General features: G+C 38.4%; 1 non-coding gene across 1 annotated transcript; it reads right to left on the bottom strand.

The window, feature by feature from the left end:
• Positions 1–10199: 10199 nt before the first annotated feature.
• On the bottom strand, positions 10200–10272 carry TRNAK-UUU (transfer RNA lysine (anticodon UUU)). Its single transcript has one exon. It is a non-coding gene; the product is annotated as a tRNA-Lys (tRNA).
• Positions 10273–14902: the final 4630 nt, after the last annotated feature.

The raw sequence follows: 14902 nt of genomic DNA, 5'->3' as shown, positions 1-14902 counted from the left end.
AGACCGCTCTAAATAAATATGGAGCGAGCCCGTCTCGGAAGCAGATCAGGTACATGAGCGTTTTTTCTCATGCTGACATCGTGACCGTCTGTTTGCATTTTGGATGAATGCCACGTGGTTTTGTTGACTTTTGAAAGCAAAAACGCTCATGTTCATCATGACCTGATCTGCTTCCTCCCGTCCCTCGATACGGAAGTTTTTAAGCAGCAGTCCGAATAGAAATGTCAATGGGTCGGGTTTGACCTGAACCCGACCCGTACCAAACCTTATAGGGTCAGGGTTTGGTGATAAATAAGAAGGTCCGATTATATTCTGGGTCAGACAAAAGAATCCAAGCCAGGTACGGTTTGTGAAATTTCATACCAGACCCAGAATCAGGCTCGACCCGAGTTCTGACTAAGATCCACAAATTTTCAATTTAAAAAAGATTAAAAAAATATTATTTTACCGGGTATGGTTTAGGTCTGGTTCATGTAATCTTTATAGAATTTCGGTATGGTTCCCCTTGTATTGGGTTCAATTGGACCCGGGTCTGAATCTCGTACTAGTATATCTCAAATCAGGTCTGGCTCTTGTTTCACCTGGGTCCGAACCAAACCCACCCGTTGACACCCCTAAGTCCCACTGATCACGGGCTAGCCTATGTGTGTCGCTCGGCTGCCAACTGGCCGGACTGGAGGGCTGGTAGGTGAGCCGAAAGAACCTAATAAAGGGTGCTCAAATTCAGTTTGTTTACTAAAAAAAAAAAAATTAATTAAATTTTAAAAAATAATAGTATTTGAATTCTAAACTCACATAGTTAAGCTCAAAGTCGCTTATTTCCGAAATAAACACGTTCTTCCAAGGTTATACGTAATAATAGGATTTGAACTCTAAATTTTTTGCATTCAAGCCAAACACTTCAACCATATGCATTCCATGATTAAAAATATATTTATTAGTTGGCTTGCCAAGTTTATTGTATGAGCTTTTTATGGACCAAGCATGAACCGATCCATGGTAGCTTCCTTCGTTTTTTTTTTCCTTGAGAAGTAAGATGAGAACATTTGGTTACAAGTATCCTCTGATGGTGGTAGCGCTGTCTTAGGTGTGATGTTGATCATCTTTATCCATCAAATGCTACATACAGCCTTCCAATGTGACGGGCACATGCTATTCATGTATAAGGAATATGCCACACAAATCATAAAAGAATCACAAACACGAGAATGTGTAGCCTATGATTTTTTTGAAAACCGAGAACTTTTAACCTATGAAAGTCGATCATAGCACCTTACAAACATTTTTTTTTTTGTTGGAAAGTTGAAGACATCGATTTACTCATCAGATTCACAATTCAGGTTGGGAAACCAATCAGGAGGTTTATCTTTCCAGATCCTATCCAACTTGGACAGGTCGAGGAAGCATAGTTGTGACCCAAGAAAACAACCCTCTCACTTGAAGGTAGACATCTAGGTTGTGGGATTCACAACTACTTTGAGAGTTTGAGTACCAAACAAGACAAGTGCCGCGCTCGTCTTGTCTTGTATTAGCTTTTCACTTCAATTTTAACGCTACCCATGTGGTTTGAAAGACAATGTAAATGAGAAAAAATGATGATTGATGATGTTTTCATTGAAGTAGCCGACTCAAATAAATACAGATTCGTCATTCACTACAACTCCTTATCGTGATCTCGTCATTCACGATAACACCTTACCGTGATCTCCTTAATTGGAGCAAACAGTCCCTACACATGCAGTAATACAGTTAAATAATACAGTAATTGGTTATATCACAAAAATTTCAATAAGCCCCTCAAGTTGGAGCAAGCACGTGGATTGAGCATGCCCAACTTGTCTTCAACAGAGAAAAATAATATGCCCAAGGCCTTAGTAAACAAATCAGCAGAGATGCTGTGGGAATGAATTGTGTACAGATCAACCCGCTTTGGATGTTTTCACAGATGAGATAGCAGTCTATTTCAATGTGTTTTGTGTGTTCATGATAGATGGGATTGACAGCTATGTGAAGAGTTGCCTGATTGTCACTGAACAATGTTAGGATGTGAGATGCCAAAAAACAGGCTAATAAATATTTGACCCAAGTGGGCTTGCAACTTACCAAGGCCATCGAGTGATACTCTTCTTCAGCGGATGAGCGAGAGATGGTGGACTGCTTTTTGGATTTCCAAGAGATGGAGTTGTTCCTGATCAAGACACAATAGCCCGAAGTGGATCTTCGGCTCATGGGACAAGATGCCCCGTTCGAATCGCAATATCCAATGATGTCTAATGTGATAGATGATGCCATGAGGACCCCTTGACCAAGAGTGCCTTTGAGATAGTGAAGAGAGGGTCGGATCCAGCACCTAGAGAGGGTGGGCACCCGCCCGTGCTGGATCCGACCCGTTTAACTTATTACCCCTCAGCAAAGGCGGAGCTAGGGGGGGCAGGACTGGGTTGTAGCCCAGTCCTGCCTCCCGACCCAGTTAATTTTTTTTTTTTAAAGCCTAGTCCTAGCCCAACCCTGATTCTCCGGTCGGATCCAATACCTGGCGAGGGCGTGCACCCACCCGTGCTGGATCTGACCCGTTTAACTTATTACCCCTCAGCAAAGGCGGAGCTGGGGGGGGGGGGGGGGGGCAGGACTGGGTTGTAGCCCAGTCCTGCCGCCCGACCTAGTTAAAATAAAATAAAATTTAAAAGCACAGTCCTGATTCCTTGGTCGAATCCAGCACCTGGCGAGGGCGGGCACCCACCCATGCTGGATCTGATCTGTTTAACTTATTACCCCTCAGCCCCTCTTCTTCTTCGATCTTGATTTTGAGTGACCTAGCCCTTATCCTCATCTTCCCCAAATCCCCCCACTCCCGACTCCTGATCCAACGTCGCCCAGCCGCCCAACTTCTTCTCCGACGTCGATCGAGCTTCTCCTCCAACACCGACCACCCACACTTCTCCTCCAAGCCTCTGGCGCTGCTCCCGTGCTCCTGAGTGAGCGAGATGACGAGACACTGACCGAGCACGATGATGAGACACCGATCTTTTGGGTAATTTGACTAAGTTTCGTTGGCTAGAGTATTCTCTGACAGAAGATAAAGCATATTATTTTTATTGCTTTCTTTTTCTTGATAATAGCCCTTCTTCGAATCTCTCAGCATTGGCAACGGTTGGGTTTAATAATTGGAAGAGGGTTAATCAAGGAAAAAAATGTGCTTTTCTTACCCATGTCAGTTCTTCACTGTCTTTATATAATAATGTATGTGTAAGAAATGCAGAGATTTTGATGAGACTGGGTCATCATATTGACAAAGTGATGAATGTTGTATCCTAAGAGGAACGTCAGAAAGCTCGTTTCAGAGTAAGAACCTCAATGTTAGCTCTTCAGTGGTTAGCGCTCCAAGGTTGCGCATTTAGGGGCCATGATGAATCTTTATCTTCATTGAATCGTGAAAATTTTATTGAACTGGTTGATTATTTTGGAAAAATGAATGCAGATGCTGGTAAAGTTGTTTTGGCTAATGCTCCAAGAAATGCCACATACACTTCTCCAGATATCCAGAGAGAGATTTTGCACATTATGGCAAACTGAGTACAATGTATGATTTGTAATGAAGTTGGAGATGCATCGTATTATATCCTTGTTGATGAAGCACGAGATGCATCTAAACAAGAACAAATGTGCATTGTATTGAGGTTTGTTAATGAAGAGGGAATTTTAAGAGAACAATTTTTTACAATTAAAAGTGTTAGTGATACTACCTTGTTGAATCTAAAAAATCAAATTTTTGATATTCTTAGTACTCACAACCTTCAAATTCAGAATGTGCGAGGACAAGGGTACGATGGTGCTAGTAATATGCGGGGTGCTTGGAATGGGCTCCAAGCTTTATTTCTGAAGGATTGGTAAGGATGTTCATGACATTTGGCAATTCTTTTCTCATTTGGATAATGTTGTTAATATTATTACTTCTTTGCCTAAGCGTGTTGGTGAGTTGAAAGTTGCACATAGAAAAGAAATTGAGCATTTGTTAAAAACTGGGGAACAATCGACAGGAAGTGGGGCTAATCAGATTGGGAACTTGCATAGAGCTGGAGCTACTCGTTGAAGTTCTCATTATGAATCTGTAAAGAGCTTGAAGGATATGTACGTTGCAACATGTAAAGTATTTGAGTGCCTGATTGAAAATTCTCCAAGTGCTAGATCTCAGGCTGAAGTTGATGGTGCATACACTTGCATTACAAGTTTCAAATTTGTATTTGTCTTGCATTTGATGAATCAAATATTTGTAGTTACTGATATTTTATGTCAGGCCCTTCAGAAGAAAAATCAAGATATCTTGACTGATATGAGATTTGTCTACACTACAAAGACTGTGCTTCAAGCTTTGAGAGAAGATGGTTGGGAAGAATTCCTTCAAGAGGTAACATCATTTTGTTCAACAAATGATATTTGCCTACCTGACTTCAGTGGTTCATATATGGTTGGTCGATCCCGTGGTCGTGAGTACCCCTCAGTTCAGCATCACTATCATTTTGATGTTTTCAATAAAGCTATAGATTTCTTGTTTGTGGAGTTAAATACTAGATTTAATGACACATCAGTCAAACTTCTTTCTCTCAGTGCGACATTAAATCCTAGAAACTCATTTAAATCCTTTAATATAGCTGATATTTGCAAGCTTGCAGAGAAGTTCTATCCTTAAGATTTTACACCAAAAGATATATTTTACTTAAAAACAGAGTTACAACATTATCAGATTGATGTGGTTTCTGATCCTCGATTTCAAGTACCTACTCTACCTGATTTGTATCAAAAGTTGGTTGCAAGTGGAAGGTTAGAAAGTTATGTCATGCTAACTAGATTATTTCATCTTGTATTGACATTACTAGTTTCTACGGCCACTACAGAACGAGCATTTTCAGTGATGAAGCATGTGAAGACGAAAATTCGTAACAAAATGGACGACGGTTTTCTTGATGACTATATGACATTGTACATCGAACGAGAATATACTATGAATTTAGTTATAGATTCTCTTATAGATGAATTTTATGTTGCGGGTAACCGTCGAGGTCCATTTTAGTTGGTACTTTTGTATTTTGATTTATTTTGTCATAAATAAAATTTATGCATTGTTATAAAACTTCAAATTATCGCACTAGTGTTATATATTGCCATTAGATAATGTTTAAGAACTTTCTGTTGAGGTTGAAAAAGACTGCAGCAGATAGTTTGATTTGTCCATATGAAATAGATTTTTATTAATAATTATAGTCATTTTTTATTTTATCTAAAAAAAAAAAATCGGGGGCGCTGCACCCGAACCGCTGACTATCACACCAAATTTTTTTTTTGCTACACCCCCGTTTGCCCCCCCCCCCCCTCACATGAATCTTAGCTATGCCTCTGGCTCCCAGATAACCCATGTCTTCCAAAATGTCCAAGGCATATTTGTGTTGAGAGAGAAAAATGCCTCGTTTAGATTTCGCCACTTCGATTCTTAGAAAATATTTGAGTTTGCCAAGATCCTTGAGACGGAACTACATGTTGATATGGGTTTTGAGCTTTTAGATATGGGTCAGATAATCTCTTGCTATGATGATGTCATTGACATATACCAATATGAAGATCTAACTCTGTGCTTCAATTCTAGCTATAGAACAGGGAATCGTATGCCTTAGACTGAACAAAGCCAACTTACTTCAAATATGTTGAGAGTTTGACAACTAATTTTGGGGGGATTGTTTCAGTCCGTAGGGTGACTTGTTGAGGCGACAAACACGGTGCACCCCTGACTATGAAACCCGAGAGGCAAATGCATGTCGACTTCTTCTTTTAAATCGTCATGGAGAAACACATTGTTGACATCAATTTGGTAGAGATGCCAATTACGTATTACCACAATTGCAAGGAGACAATGAACCATAACGAGTTTGGCAACAAATGCATATGTCTCGTTATAATCAAGACATGCAATTTGATTGTATCCCTTTGCAACCGATCGCGCTTTATATCATTCGATGGAGCCATCAAATTTATATTTAATTTTATAAATCCACTTACAGGTAACTGGTTGTTTTTCTTTCAATAATTCCATCACTGGCTAGGTGTTTTTCTCTTCAAGTGCTTGAATTTATGCGACCATAGTATCACAATATTGATGTTTCATGGCTGGGAGAAAGGTCCTTGGTTCAAAGTTTTAAGTAATAGAAGATAGAAAAACTTGGTAGTGGTGAGAGAACTTACCATATGTGAGATAATGACTGAGAGGGTGATGGGTGCTTGGAACCACATCACACGAATTGAACGATTAGAGTATGGGTGCTGCAGAGTAGCACTTGTAATCCTTGAGATATGATGGTTGTTGGTGTGTTCAATCAGATTTTCTAACAAGTTGGGTGTCTTGGGTATGTGAGGCAAGACTTGTTGGGATAGGATCCACATTATCTTGGGCAATGGAAGGAGGTCGAGTGACGTTGTGGTCAATAAGTATTGGTTTATGGGTTGGATTTTGTCCATCAAGCCCGAAATGAGTTGGAAGAAGCGTTTAAGACACATTTATCATTGATCTCAAGAACATAAAGATTACCTTACAGTTTACCTGCTCCAATCTTCATCTTCGAGTGCAGGTCCTAAAAGAAATAATGATATGATGTAAATATAACTTCACATTTTAGATCGTGAATCAACTTGCTAATGGAAATAAGATTGAATTGAAATTGAGGAACATATAAAACATTAGATAATGTGAGTTATGGCACTAATGTGACATTGCCAATGTGTGTGACTTGAGTGGAAGACCGATTTGGCATTCCAATGGGAGGGTATAAAGTAGTGACAGGAGATGAAATATTAAACAAGTTATTCATCATGTGGTTAGTGGCTCCTAAGTCAATAATCCAGAATTGTGACAGATAAACATGCAGATGAATTAGAAAATTACCTGCGAGGTTGGCCATAGGTGATTGAATTTAGTTACCTAAGTTGGCAATAGCAATGAGTTTGTTGTATTGCTCTTGGGTAAGTTATGGGACAATGGAATTTAGACTCGGCTTCTTTGGTTCGATTATGGAGACATTGGCATTAGCTTGGCCATTTGAAATTCGAGCATTAAGAGAACTCCTTGGTCGGTTTGGAAAATCGTGAAGATGATGTCACTTCGCTTTTATGTGTCCCAATCTACCACAATGGTCACATTCCGATTATACATGACCCTGGCTTATTGGTTTTGTTGAATTGATGGGTCCTATACACAGTTGTAGCAATTGGCTCATGTGTTGGGGTAAGTCAAAGGTCACGTTGTCGTTTTCTTGGACAATCAAAGTGTGCACTTTGGAGATATTTGACAAAGGGGTCATGAGAATAAGTTGGCTTCGAATAGCATTGTAGCTATCATTGAGACCCATTAGAAATTGCATGAGCCTCTCCTATAGCTAAAGTTCCTGGATGACCTTCATGGTTCCGCACGAACAGGGAGGGATGTTGATGTATGTGGACATTTCATTCTACATCCCTTTAAGTTTGGTAAAATATGCTGCTACCGATGATTAAGCTTGCTTCAAATTTATGATTTTCTGTTGAATTTGATATATTCTAGGAGCATTGGATTGCGAGAATCATTCTCGGAGTTCCGCCTAGACCTCGGCAGCAGACTCCACATAGATGATGCTTGATGCAAGATCTTTGTGCATCAAGTTGAGTATCCATGATAATACAATGTTTTGCATCATTCTCATGCAACAACGTTTGATGCAAGCAAACTAGGCTTGGAGATCGTCCCATCGACGAAGCCTAATTTATTTTTAGTGCTTATGGCCATGCATATCGCACGACACCACATGGAGTAATTGTCTCTGGTCAGTGGTTGAAATATGAATGAAGTTCCCGGATTGTCCGAATGATGAAGTATGAATGGGTTTGTTGTCGATTCTGAAATACCAGTTGAGCTATTAATAAAAGAGTCGACATTGCCATTGTCGTCAGAAGCCATTGATGAAAAACAGATACTCATGCACAGAAACGCAGATTCGAAGAGACGCTGATGAGCAAAGAACAGGACATGGCAAGTACTGCGGCAACCTATGAATGGTGGCTAAGCCGCAAGCTACAGATCAAAGGCAGTTGGTTTAACAGTAGGTACTGCGATAGGTTGTAAGGCACACAAACATGCAAATCAGTAATAAAGACCCTTCAAAATCTCCTAAATACACTGGTGTCAATTTTTGTGTAACGATTTTTAAAGATATTTTTATATGAAAACAATATGAAAGCCAGACATCAAAAATACAACCAGCTCGCACGAGTGGTGGAGTCTGGGTCGATCTCAGGGAACATAGGATACTTGTATTCAAACACGCAACTAAACTATGCTTTATTGCCAAAAATAGAAAAGTACGAGAAAAATAACTACTTAACTATTACATCAATTTCAATGGCAGGTGATGCGATAGGTTGAGAGGCAGAGACTGTAACAGGTCATGATGCAGACAAGTAGAATTTCCCAGGTCATGGTAAAGTCGAACAAGATGACGGAGAACGAGATGACAGATTCAATCAGATTGAGAGGCAGATGAGAGCAAGGTTAGATTTTATGCTCTAATATCATGAAAGACAATGTAAATGAGAGAAAATGATGATGATGCTCTCGTTGAAGTAGCTAACTCAAATAAATACAAATTCAGCATTCACGATAACTCTGTATCATGATCTCATCATTCATGATAACCCCTTATCATGGTCTTCTTAATTGAAGCGAACAATCCCTACATATAAGTGTAACTAATTGGGAAGATGGATAAACCTTCCCGATATGCATGCATGAAACAAACTGTAAAGTAATATAGTAAAATGATACAGTAAATGGTTATACAAAAAAAATTCCAATATGGTCAGTGGAGTCCTGTGTCAAGCTGAAAGCTCAAGATTGAATCTTTTTATTTATGATTTTACTCAGAGAAACTGCCTCAGCCGCAAAGATCTAGTTGCACTGGCTCAGCCTGTTGTACTACTGTCGTGCCCTGCATGTGCAACCATGGCACGTGCATGTTGTGGCATAGCTAGGTCCTCTTTTTTATTTTTTAGCCCTGTATAACCTTTACCTAAAACCCTGCGTGGCCCAATAGGCCATGGTGACCTTGTAAATAGCTTAGGGTGAGACATGGTCCAACAAGATTTGTGCCAATGTGTGCCCATGATGCCCCCCATGGTTAGGGGGAACCTCTTGAAATTTTTATGGTTTCTTAAGTGTTTTTTGGGTTCCTCAAATGCGTGAGGAGTCAACGCCCATAACTCTTATAGAGATGAACTCGTTGGTAGGTAGAGCTCCCTTCGAAGGCCCACTCTCCAAGATTGCCCCACTTTATATTGCCCCATAGTGAGTCTATGTTCCGCCTCTGTGTCGCATCCGTAAGTGTCATTTAGCCAACTTATGAATACAAGTTACATTCCAACCTTGAGTCACGAGATCCAGGGATCTCTAGGGCAATCAAATGCACCCTTGAAAGATTTTGTTTCTCCAGGCTCATGGAACTAATATGATCAACTATGACTTTTTCTTTTCATGCCAATGCACCAGTTTTGAACTAATTTCTATTCAATCTTGAGAATTTCTAAGTAGTTTGACTATTTTGGGAACACTTAGATATTTGCATTAATGTTGTATCGATGCATATTGGCCTATACGTATTGTATCAGTAGAAAATCGACACATCACCCCTGAATCGGTTATTTTTTAATAAATGTAAAAAATACAAAAAAATAAATTTTAAATAATTTAAAATATTATTTTAATGATTTTAGCACTTGCCACATTCTGATCGACACGTAAATTTTACAGCTGAATCATTGGCCAAACGATTCAGGGCCGATATCGATACTCACAACATTCGTTTGCAGAGCTTTCATAAGCCATCAGGCTATTATGGCCTTCTAAGCAACAACACATTCATGCCATCATTTTCATTCTTTCTTGCCTAGGAACTTGGGAGCTCCATTACAACAATAGTTGCACAAAGTGCCCTATAAGACTTCTCTGGAAACTTTTGCACATTTCTAAAAAAAAATTCAAAAGATTCATTTACATTCAGAACTGATTATAGACATTTGTACATTCACTTGGGCAGGAAATCCTACGAGCACTCCTTCCATGATTATGTAAAGCTATGGATATGAAAATGCTAAAAAAAGGAGAGAAAATCCTGAAAATGTTCATGTGCAAAGTATAGCAAGATTTGAACCTGCTACCATTAGGTTAAAAGCCAAATGCCCTACCAACTGAGCTATACACCCACTGTCATATTGAGTTAGTAGCCAAATAAGGATTGGGGAGGAAAAGAAAAAAGGGTGGCCTACGCTTCTTCTCATGCACTCATAGGGTCACGACTCTATATGAGGCTAGTACTGCTGGTGTGTTGTGGCCATGTGCTGCACGTTATACTTATCCATGAGTAGGCCTGCTCATGGATAAGCAGAGTCAGTTTTACAAAGCATTTCAAAATTCATATTTTATCTTTATCAAAATCCTTGGACTCACCATGATTCTCTCAACTAATTGTTGAGTCGAGAGAGGGGAACTGAAGGCTATAAATACAAGGGACTTGGCCCCTAAAACTAACACACAGAGAAATCTAACTCTGTAAAGAGAGGCCTTCGAAGCAAACCTCAAAGTCGATATTTATTTTCCTCTTCCCATTTTCTTCTCTCTTCTATAACTCGGGAACTTCAAACTGTTGTTGCTACTTCTGGAGTTGCTTTCGTTGTCCCAGATCCCAACAGTGGTATCAGAGCCAAGGTTTGAAGATGCTCCCCAAGTTGTGCTGCCTTCAACCTCCTGGAAAAAGAAAAGTGTTAAACAGGTAAGTCTGCTTCTCTACGTTTTTTGTCTCTGAAAACCCAAAAAAGCAAACAGAGGCTCAGCTTCTTCACGAAAGAAGTGTTTCTTCTCCCTGTCTCTGAAAACCCAAAAGGGCAAACAGAGGCTCGACTTCTTCATGAAAGAGGCGATCTTTTTTTGTTTTATTCGTCTCTGCGAACCAAAATAAAAAAAGGGAAAAAACAGAAAGACAAACCGAGAAAGAAAGAAAAACAAACAGTTTTTTCTGTCGTCGAATACATATATATATATATATATATATATATATATATATATATATATATATATATATATATATAATCGGTCGACTGCCATTTTTTTCGACAACACCGAGCAAGTAGGGACAGAAGCCCTCCAACATTTTTCTGTTGCTCCCTTTCTGAAAAAAAAAAGCTCATTCACCAGAATACAGAACCATAAAATAGAAAGTCAGAAAGGGCAAAACCCTAAGTTACCAGGAAAACCTGTTTTGGGCCACTGTTTGGCCTCGGGCTTGTGCGCAGGGAAAGTCTGCGTCAAGAGAAGCAAACCCAAACACTGGGTTGAGCCATCGCCGCCAGTGAACAGCCAGAAAATCAATTTCTGATCATTTCTGGAAGCTCCACCAGTGGAACGACTATGGGTTTGCACACAAAAGGAGCCCGCAACGAGAGGAGAAAACCCAACCAGAGAGTCGGGTCATCACCACCGAAGAACAACCAGAAAACACCCTGATCGCCTCCGACCACTCTGGAGCTTCGCCGAAGAAGAGAGAGAAAAATCCAAAAAAAAAATAACCTGTTTCGAAAGGTTCAAGGCTTATATAGCCTGAGGGGTAAAAAGACCCTGATGCCCCTGAAATTTCTGCATATTTCAAAAATAGGGTTAAACGGGTTTTATTTTTACCTCGCATACCTTTTTTTTTTAATTTGCAAAAACAGGTTTGCGACTTTGAAATTTCTGGAAATTTGTCAGAAATAATAGTATTTTTTTTCAGTACCAAAAACTATTTTAATTTTTAAATAACTTTGTTTCTTTTAATTTAAAACATTTGACTTTTTTGAAATTCCATTTAAGACTCAAAAATAGGTCTATTTACAATTAGAAGCATGTTCTCAGTATAGACTGACGTAATCTTTTATTTTGTTTATTTGTCTCTTTGTGCTGACTTGCCATAAATAAAATAGATATATAATAAAATAAAATAAATATATTCTAGTATAAAATGGCAAGTCAGCACAAAGTTTTTAGGGGTGAAGCTGTAAATACAGCTATGTATACCTTAAATAGAGTGCCATGTATGATTGTCCCAACAACTCCATATGAAAGATGGACTGGTATGAAACCATATCTAAATCATCTTAGGAGATGGGGATCTGTAGCTCATGTAAAAACCTTAGATCCAACTATGGATAAATTGGATAACAGATCAGCAAAATGTATCATTATTGGTTATCCAAAAGGATCAAAAGGTTACAGATTGTATCACCAAAGACTAAGATTGATTGAGGGTAGAGATATTGAGTTTCTGAAAACCTCAACAACGAATCCAATGATCCAATTGAGGATCCATTTAATTTGCTAGATGATCCTGATGATCAGGATGGACAATTAAGTAATGAACCAACTGTGGAACAGTTAGGCAATGAATCAACTGATGATTCTGAACCATCTACCTCTCAAGGACTAAGTGGTCATAAAAGGTCTAGAGCTCTTTCATCCTACTTGGATGACTATTATGTGTATTTGTGTGAGGAACTCTGCTACTCTGTAGACCTTAATGAGATGACTCATAATCTCTCATATGCTGATGAAATTAATTTGAAAGAGGCATCAAAATGGAAAAAAGCTATAGATGAAGAAATTGAATCCATCGAAAAGAACCAAGTCTAGGATTTAACTGATCTTCCTAAAGGAACGAAACCAGTTGGTTGTAAATGGGTTCTTAAGAAAAAAATATAAAGTTGATGAATCAATAGATAAATTTAAAGCAAGACTGGTTGCGAAAGGTTTTTTCCAAAAAGAAAGGGATTGATTATACGAAAACCTATTCGTCAGTTGCTAAATTTACGTTCATCAGGATAATATTATCCATAGCTGCACATTATGATCTGGACATATGGCAGATGAATGTAAAGACTGCCTTCCTAAATGGTGACTTAAAAGAAGTTTATATATATATATATATATATATATATATATATATATATATATATATATATATATATATATATGACTCAGCTAGAAGGTTATGTGACAAATAATGATAAAGTGTACAAGTTGAAAAAATCCTTATACGGGTTAAAGTAATCACCAAGACAATGGTATTTGGCTTTTCATAAGGACATAACAAAGATCAGATACAAACCAAATCAATTAGATCATTGTATATATGTGTAAAAAAGTGAGAGTCTATTATGTATTCTGTCATTATATGTTGATGATATTCTGTTGACTGATAATGATAATGAAAAGATAGTCAACACAAACAAATGATTATACACAAACTTTGAAATGAAAGATATGGGTGATGCTTCCTATATCTTGGAATTAAAATCACCCGAAATAGAGATTCAAGAACTCTTTGTCTAAGTCAAGAAAGATACATTGATTATATTCTAAAAAGATATAGAATGCATGACTTCAAACTCATTAGGACTCCAGTTGCAAAAGGAGTAAATTTAAGTAAAAATGATTGCCCAGGTGAGGGCCAACAAAATCTTGAAATTCCTTATGCTCAGGCTATTGGAAGCCTAATGTATGTGATACTATATACAAGACCTGGCATAAGCTTTGTTGTAGGTCTTGTTAGCAGATATCAAAGTAATCCAGGATGACCTCACTGGCAAACTATTAAAAGAATATTCTGATACTTAAAAGGCTTGTAACTGAGCTTTCAAGCAGACAACCTTGATTTGATTTGATTTGATACTCTGATGCTGACTTTGCAGGGTACAAAGATGACAATAAATCTACTTCTGGCTACATCTTTCACTTTGGAGGAGGAGGAGTTGTTTGGTGCTGTAAGAAACAAGGTTGTGTGGCTCAACATACTCAAGAGGCTGAGTATATCGCGTGTAATGCAACCATGATATTTGTAATATGGATCAATAGGTTCATTAAAGACTTAAAGACAGATCTATTATATGAACCTGTACAAATATACTGTGATAATCAAGCTGTCATTGCTCTAATAAAAAGTGGAGTTGATTATTCCAAGAGCAAGCATATAATGGTAAAATACCACTACATACACGATATGATTGAAAATAATAAAATATTTGTGGACTACATTCATACATTAGATATGATAGTTGATCCTTTAACTAAGGACATTTCAAAAGACTTGTTTACCAAGCATGTTGCTCGTATGGGATTGAGATATGTATGATTACGAAGAAAATCCTTAATAAAAAAATCCGTAATCAGTTCAAGAAAGCCCACACTAGTGGAAGCAAACTGAGCAGTCTCATGTCCAAGTGAAAGATGTTGGTATGTGCTGCACGTTATGCTTATCCATAAGTAAGCATGCTCATGGATAAGTAGAGTCAGTTTTACAAAGCATTTCAAAATTCATATTTTATCTTTATCAAAATCCTCGGACTCACCGTGATTCTCTCAACTAAATGTTGAGTCAAGAGAGAGAAACAGAAGGCTATAAATACAAGGGACTCTGCCCCTAAAACTAAGACACAGAGAAATGTAACTCTGTAAAGAGAGAGGCCTTCGAAGCAAACCTCAAAGTCGATATTCATTCTCCTCTTCTTCTCTCTTTTATAACTCCGGAGTTGATTTTGCTGCCCCAGATCCCAACAAGTACTGCTACGCAAGTCTGGTCTTGTTTCCACTCAATGGTTTCTTCTGTCTACAAAAGAAGGTCAATGGCGAGGGGGAGCTCTCACTGACACCATCTTCGATAAGGTGAAGCCATCTTTCTTTACAGCTGCCATACGGACAGAGAGGAACAGACTTATCTAGCACCTCCACAATGTTTTTCAATTTTGGTAGCCACTGGCAAAGTGAAAAATAAAACAGGTATGGTATAAAATTTCACAAACAATACCTGGA

This window comes from Nuphar pumila, chromosome 5 (genome assembly GCF_984573655.1).
Source record: "Nuphar pumila chromosome 5, dmNupPumi1.hap1.1, whole genome shotgun sequence".
In the NCBI taxonomy this organism is placed as follows: Eukaryota; Viridiplantae; Streptophyta; class Magnoliopsida; order Nymphaeales; family Nymphaeaceae; genus Nuphar; species Nuphar pumila.
This window is presented reverse-complemented; position numbering and strand designations above follow the sequence as displayed.